The sequence below is a fragment of the Neopelma chrysocephalum genome, unplaced genomic scaffold, assembly GCF_003984885.1.
Source record: "Neopelma chrysocephalum unplaced genomic scaffold, ASM398488v2 Primary Assembly neopelma1_106b, whole genome shotgun sequence".
In the NCBI taxonomy this organism is placed as follows: domain Eukaryota; kingdom Metazoa; phylum Chordata; class Aves; order Passeriformes; family Pipridae; genus Neopelma; species Neopelma chrysocephalum.
Window position 1 is genome coordinate 1264582 of NW_020897771.1, and position 6767 is coordinate 1271348.

Here is a 6767-nt window from a genome sequence, read left to right on the forward strand (position 1 = left end):
GAGGAGAGGAGAGGAGAGGAGAGGAGAGGAGAGGAGAGGAGAGGAGAAGAGAGAAGAAGAGAGAAGAAGAGAAAAGAAGAGAGATGAAGTTGCTGCATTGCTACACCGTGCCACTTTTCGTGGCACTACCAGTCTAACAGAGACTCCAAAATGAGCAAAATCTCTAGTTTGGAAAAAAAAAAAGAAAAAAGGACACATTTCAGTGTGTTTTCACAGTAATATTTCTGTTGCTGATATCCTTGATTTTGAGTAAGTGTGCACATGCACATATGCTATTTCCACCTATTCAAGAAGCCTGATGAACTTGGAGAACCCTGTCTAAACACTGCTTACACAAAACTGCAGCACTGTCTGCATCACACTTGAGGACCTTGATGTATAAGGATGCCTCAAGGAAAGCCTCTCTTTTTTGAGGCCCTGTTTGTTCTTGGCTTCAGACTTCACTGGGTGGATCTGGCACAATCAAGGCCAAAATGGAACATCAATGAACAAGTGTGCTGGCGTCACTGAAAAATGAAAACAATTGGAAAATCACAATCAAAGGAAGGTGAAAGATCTAGTCCCAGGGCTTCCTGCTTCAGCTGAGAGTTTATTCAGATGGCCACCAGATAATCTAAGCCAGATAGAGGGCACATTGACTTATGATGATGTTTATTCTCTTGGCTTTGTTAGCTGTCAAATGCAAGAGCAGTTTATCCTGGATGCATTTTATGCCCTCCCATTTCCACACGTCTTCAGACTTAGGCTTTGATTTATGGTGCTACCACTGAAACAACCTGGAATTGTCAAAGGGATAAGACAATAAGAGATATAAATGAACGAGAAAAAGCAAGAAATTTCTATCCTCTAGCCTCTCTCATGATGCAATTCTGTAGGGCATCATTTCTATAGCAATTAAATATGCTTAGTTTCAGTATTTCCCATACAGTAGTGAAAAGGGACCATAGCATGCAGAAAATCAGCCCCAAATCATGCTAAGTCTTCCTGGAATTAGTTGATTCAGGTACCAACTACTCTGAATTAGACAATTTACCTGTCAAAACAATACTTAATACAGGGACAAACTAATGTTTATGGGAACCAGAAGTCAAAGTCAAGTCATTTAACCAAGTTAAATCCTGGTTAGTTTACCTTCACTGCTCGCGAGTTGATAGACTGTGGTATCTTCACAGTGAGAGTCAAACTCACTGGAGGAATCTTCACTGGGGATACACAGGCTCCAGCACTGGAAATCAAGGTGGGATGAAGAGGACAGATACCAGCCTAGGCAAAGAGAACAAAAAGAAAAGACTTATGGCAGTAGCAGCGTTGGTTGACAGAATATGCACATTGGAGAGCTGGTAGAATGTTTTGCTCGGCTTATTCCACACTGGAGAAAACTGTGCTCGTGCTTTTCCTAGCAGAAGTTGTTTGCATTTATTATCCCTGCTGTAGCCTCGCTGAAACCTGGGACTTGCCCTGAGAGTTTGGGATTTCTAGCTCTAAAACCAAGTTTCTGAAGCAACAGAAAGGAAACATTTTGTTAAGTGCAGCATTGGTGGGACTACTGAAGCAAATGCATCTCCTTTGCAATTTTAAAGAAGTTCATGAATTTGGTAAATGCTAAAATTTGAACCAGTCAGAACTATTAGTATGTCCTTGAAGTCTGTTTCTGTCCCATCCACAGCCATGTCCAGGATGACCATATTTTCAAAATATACTAATTACAACACAATTTTGAAATGTATCTTTTCTGTTCACTGCTGTTACACTGGTGTTTTCTCCCAGGTTTTACATTTGGTGCTTCTAAACCTAGAATTTGTCTCACGTATTAGAGCAATCATATTACTCATGTGCAACAGCCACTCCCCTTCTTCTATGATACAATTTATATTCTGGAAGCTCTTCAGTCACAGAATCCCAAAATTCACCTTGCATAATAAACACTCACTACAGGTCACTAAAGTTTCCTGAAGGCTGGCTAGCAGTAACAATTTTAATAATGCTAAAGTATTTAACTTTAAATGGATGTTTAAGATCAGAAGCTGAACTGTCCATTTGACTGAGCTGAGAGCAAGAGTGATGGACCAGTGCAATCAGGGACTGAATAGCTTCAGAGCTGTTACAGATTCCCAAGTTGTTGTCTACAGCAATGGTAAGACAGACATTGCTGAGCTTCTTGTGTACTGTGCATGAAGAATGAGAATTAACAGAAGCACTAAGCTCTCCTGTTGGCCAACTTCAACCTTGGATCCACTGTCTATCTGAAATCACAAAACAAAATAGCAAAGGTTTTAATGACCTATAAGCCACAGAATGTACCTACTACACCATGCTGGAGTCAAAGAATAGAATCATAGAATCATTTAGGTTGGAAAAGCCCTCCAAGATCACTGGGTCCAACCACTAACCCAGCACTGCCAAGGTCACCACTAAACCATGTCCCCCAGTGCCACATCTACATGGCTTTTAAATCCCTGAAGGGACGGGGAGTCTGCCATTCTTCCAATGCCTGGCAACCCTTTCCACGAAGAAATTTTCACTGACATCAAATCTAAATCTACCCTGATGCAACCTGAGGCCATTTCCTCTTGCTCTATCTCTCGTTACCTGGGAGAAGAGACCACCTGGCTACAAACTCTTTTCAGGGGGTTGTAGAGAGTGAGAAGGTTCCCCCTGAGCCTCCTTTTCTCCGGGCTGAGCCCCCCTAGCTCCCTCAGCCACCCCTCATCACACTTGTGCCCCTCTCCTGACTTGGGCACCAGCTGGCAAATGCGGTGAGGGGCTCTGGCCCATCCGTGTTCTCCACACCCTCAGTGCCAGAGCTGGTGAGGGAGAAGCATTTGAGCAAGATTAATCTGCAATAATTATGTATTACAAATATATTTATTCTGTTTAGGGAGAAACTCCTCTGAGGCTCCAGATGAGACATTTCTCACATATATTATTTAGCTTTTCCCGAGGCCTTAATGAATTGCTTTGAATTACAGACTTAGGTATTGATTAGCCTCATTCAGTTGAAATCTAGGCTTTAGCAATCTATACTTGCCTATAGTTTATTTGTAATATTATTCCTAATAAAGAGCTGCAATTAATCCACATCAAGGAAAATCAATTAATACAGATTTGTATCACAAAGAAAGAAATCCTCCTCATATCTGCCCACTAATCCTGAAGCTTAGGTCTTTCTTTGCTACCAAGGAGGACAGATAAAAAATATTGATTTCACCCTATTTTTACAACTTACAGTGATACAATAATAACACACAGAACAGACGGGGCTTATCAATTAAAACTATTTTTATATATGATGATACATGAGGACACACAATGCCTTTGTTCTCTGCATTATTAATAATTATTAATATGATGGGCTGGTAGTTCTGTTATAAGAATAATTGCTCCATGCACAGCTCTACGAGAGTTCTGACTTCACTTTGGGAATGGTTATGAATTTTGCAGTCTATTAATTACAATACAGTAATGGTTCTAGAAGTAAAATTGCAGTTATCTGAGCTGCATGGGAAAGGAGAACTATTCTGTGTAATTTTAGACTAATGATACAACATGAAGAATGTTATCCAAGCTAACATCTTTCTAATTTTAACCAGTTCTACCTCCCATTTTAACCAAGCTAATATCTAACCTGATTTATTAGAAATATTAAAAAAAAAAAAGTCTTATCAGAGTCTTCTTGCAGGAAGCATCACATAAACACCACAAATTAGATTTTGCAATTTTAGAAGCCAAACTTTACCCTTGCTATGCAAAGAAGACAACAATGTGTCATTGTCCTTTCACAATTCCTACTGTAAACAGTTTATGTGATTTATTCCTTTGCACACTAGATAATTACATATTTTATACCAGTGTATCATCAGTATGTTGTTATTCTGACTGCCCCATAATAGAAATTGTGTATTTTCCCACTGCAGTGAATGCTATTCTTAACATACATTGGCCTCAACTAGCTAAAAATATCAGAGTTCTGTTGCCTGTGGGAAAGTTCTGCTGAAGTTATTTCTATTAAAAGTTTAATATTGGCCTCTTCCATTTCTCATACTGTATGTGCCATTCACATTTAATGCTCTCTCCTCTCCTATGCAATTACTTACAAGCACTTAAGTGTCACACATGAGGCAAATAATGCCCTAATTCACCCTAATTCTGACATTAATATGAATGATTGGGAATGAGATTAGTACTGAAGAATACCATTTTAAAATAAACTGTGATGACATAGCGACAGCTATACGAGGGATTAAAGAGTATGGATTATGGCAGGTTATGGTTCAGGATATCAAATGACACGGCCCTGTGTTTGTTCTTGCCAAGGACACCAGGCAATTAGAGGCTTGAACAGCCAACTGTAATTCTTACACTGAATCTTTGGGTTACTTGGTTTTTTTTTCAAGTCCTGTGAGTTTTGTGACAGACAGTAGGCTCCAAAAAAAATTCAGGGTCGCCTTGCTACGAGCTGTCTGCACCCACAGAAAGCTTTTTTGAGAGGTGTTTAATTTATCTGGCAACCTAGGGCCAGTCTGACAGTGCAGGTACAAAGGAAAAGCTCTAATTTTATAAACATTCTCTTTTTAACCCAAGTTCATGTAATCAGTGAAGATGCCACTGAATTAATGACAATATTTCTTTTCTCTGCTGTTGCACATTTAGATTTATCTCCTAGTAATAGTAATTTTGCTTTTTTTTCTCCTTTCTTCAAAAGATAACAGAAGCCTATTTAGAAACCTAAATTCATGCAACTCAAGCAATAATGTTATACATTTACCTACACAATCTGACCCCCATTTTCCTGATGTCTCCATATAGAACTTTTATATTTCAAGCTGCTTAAAAATCAATATGGTTTCATTCAAGGAAGTGAGGAAGGAGATGAGAAACATGAATTATTCCCTGCTTCAATTATCAGATTTTGGGAAGGACCATAGAAGACTCCATCAGCTTTTGACTCACTCATTTCTCTTTTAACATAGAGGAGAAAAATATTTTAGCTCCTGAAGGTCTGATCAAGTATTCACTGAAGTTTGCAAGTGAAGGAATATCAGTGATCTACATATCATGATGGTTAGCAAGAACGAATGATGGTGCAGTTGAGAAACAACCAAAAAGCAACGGAATGGTTTTCACTTGCACTGTAACAAAAGCTCCTCGGACTGTGCTGTTCCCAGAATGACAATTACTTAAAAATTGGAAGGTATTGAGGTAATAAAGTAATATGGTGTAATAAAGTAATATGGTGTATGCATGTGAAAAATACTGTTGGCTAATCAGTTCTCCACGGGCCATTAGCAAGTGCTTTATAGACAACTTAGTTTTTATGGTACACGATTTTTAAATAAAATAATAGATGCACTAGTTGTGCATCAAAACCGGGAACAAAAGAAAGGAGCAGCAGCATCTATTCCATCATTATGCAGATGGAAACCGCTGGTTTCTCATTATTGAGCTTTTGTTGTTTTAGATCAAAGATTATATGTTTAATTTTATGGATCTGGGAGACTGCACTTGGCTCATCCAAGACCAAATTTCCAAAGGAGGATTCAGCTCAAGTCACGGTCTCAGAGGTTGGCTTTGCATAAGGAAATACATGCTTAATGTACATATTTAAAAATACATGTCAGGACATATGAAGTTCGATATATCAAGTATGAAGCCACTTTACACAGTTGGATTCTGAGAAAAGAAAGTTAGACATAAGTGTGAGGACATTTATCCACAGTTCTATTTCCAGTACGATGTATTCCGTAGGTCTCCTAAATGGACTCATACCAGGGCATGTATTTCAGAGCATCCTCTCTCTGAATTCAAAATTTTCGGCAGTACAGCAATAGATTATCCACCTTAATCTCCACTCTGTTATTCTGTGGAAAAGCAGAAGTAACCTGCCTTTAACATCACTATTTGACAACTTCCTTTTCATATAATCATGGATGGTGTTTGTCATTTAGTTTCTTTGGAAGCTCATACCCACTTGGTATCTACTACATGCACCAGAAAACCACTGTGCTCCTTTAAAATTCCTGGGTACAGATATGTGATTATTTTGATCTTAACTCTGATTTCAGTAGTTTATGTTTAATAGAAACTCCTGTTAGAACTTATTAAAGTTACTGTTGGAAAGGAAAACTTTGAATGGTCCCTATACTTAATATAAGATATGGTGTTTTTTCTGAAATAAGGACAATTTTATCCCTTTTATCTTATCATTCTACTATCTTAAGCTACTGAAACATATTAGTATTTGTCGGGTTTTCTTCCTAATGTATTAAAAAATGAGCCTGGTGGGTCTAGATCTGCCTGGTCTCCTCATGGTTCTGTTATTTTTCTGCAATTTTAAGCTTCTCACTCATGTGTTTTGATACAAGCTTTCTCTTCTTCACATATAGAATTAAATATATACAAATGTAATAGCTATTTTCCCCTCTCCACTAACATAAAACGTATTGATCTTTTTAACTACAGTAAATGTCTTTATTAATTGTGGCTTTTCTGAATACTCAGTACAACAACTTCACTAGGATTACTTAAATGTTTAAAGTTAAGCACATGTTCAAACATCTCTTTGAATTGGGATGTATCTGTTTCCAATGAAAGAGCAAAAAAAAGAAATAATAAAATTGATTGGTCTTAATCTGGAAATCAGAATAATTAATATGGAATAGAGCCAGTTTTTTAGCACAATTTCCTCTCAGTTTGTTCCCTTTCTTCTCTTCTGTTTCTGTTTGATCTCTGGACTTATTTCCACCTCTTGCTCTGTTATTTTAAATCCA

The 6767-nt window shown here is 37.9% G+C and overlaps 1 long non-coding RNA gene across 1 annotated transcript in view; it reads right to left on the reverse strand.

The window, feature by feature from the left end:
* Window positions 1–1137: 1137 nt before the first annotated feature.
* LOC113973868 overlaps window positions 1138–6767 on the reverse strand; it is a 90304-nt gene continuing 84674 nt past the window's right edge. Inside the window, exon 3 of the long non-coding RNA XR_003536361.1 lies at window positions 1138–1263. This is a non-coding gene — a long non-coding RNA (uncharacterized LOC113973868). The remainder of the gene's footprint in view (window positions 1264–6767) is intronic.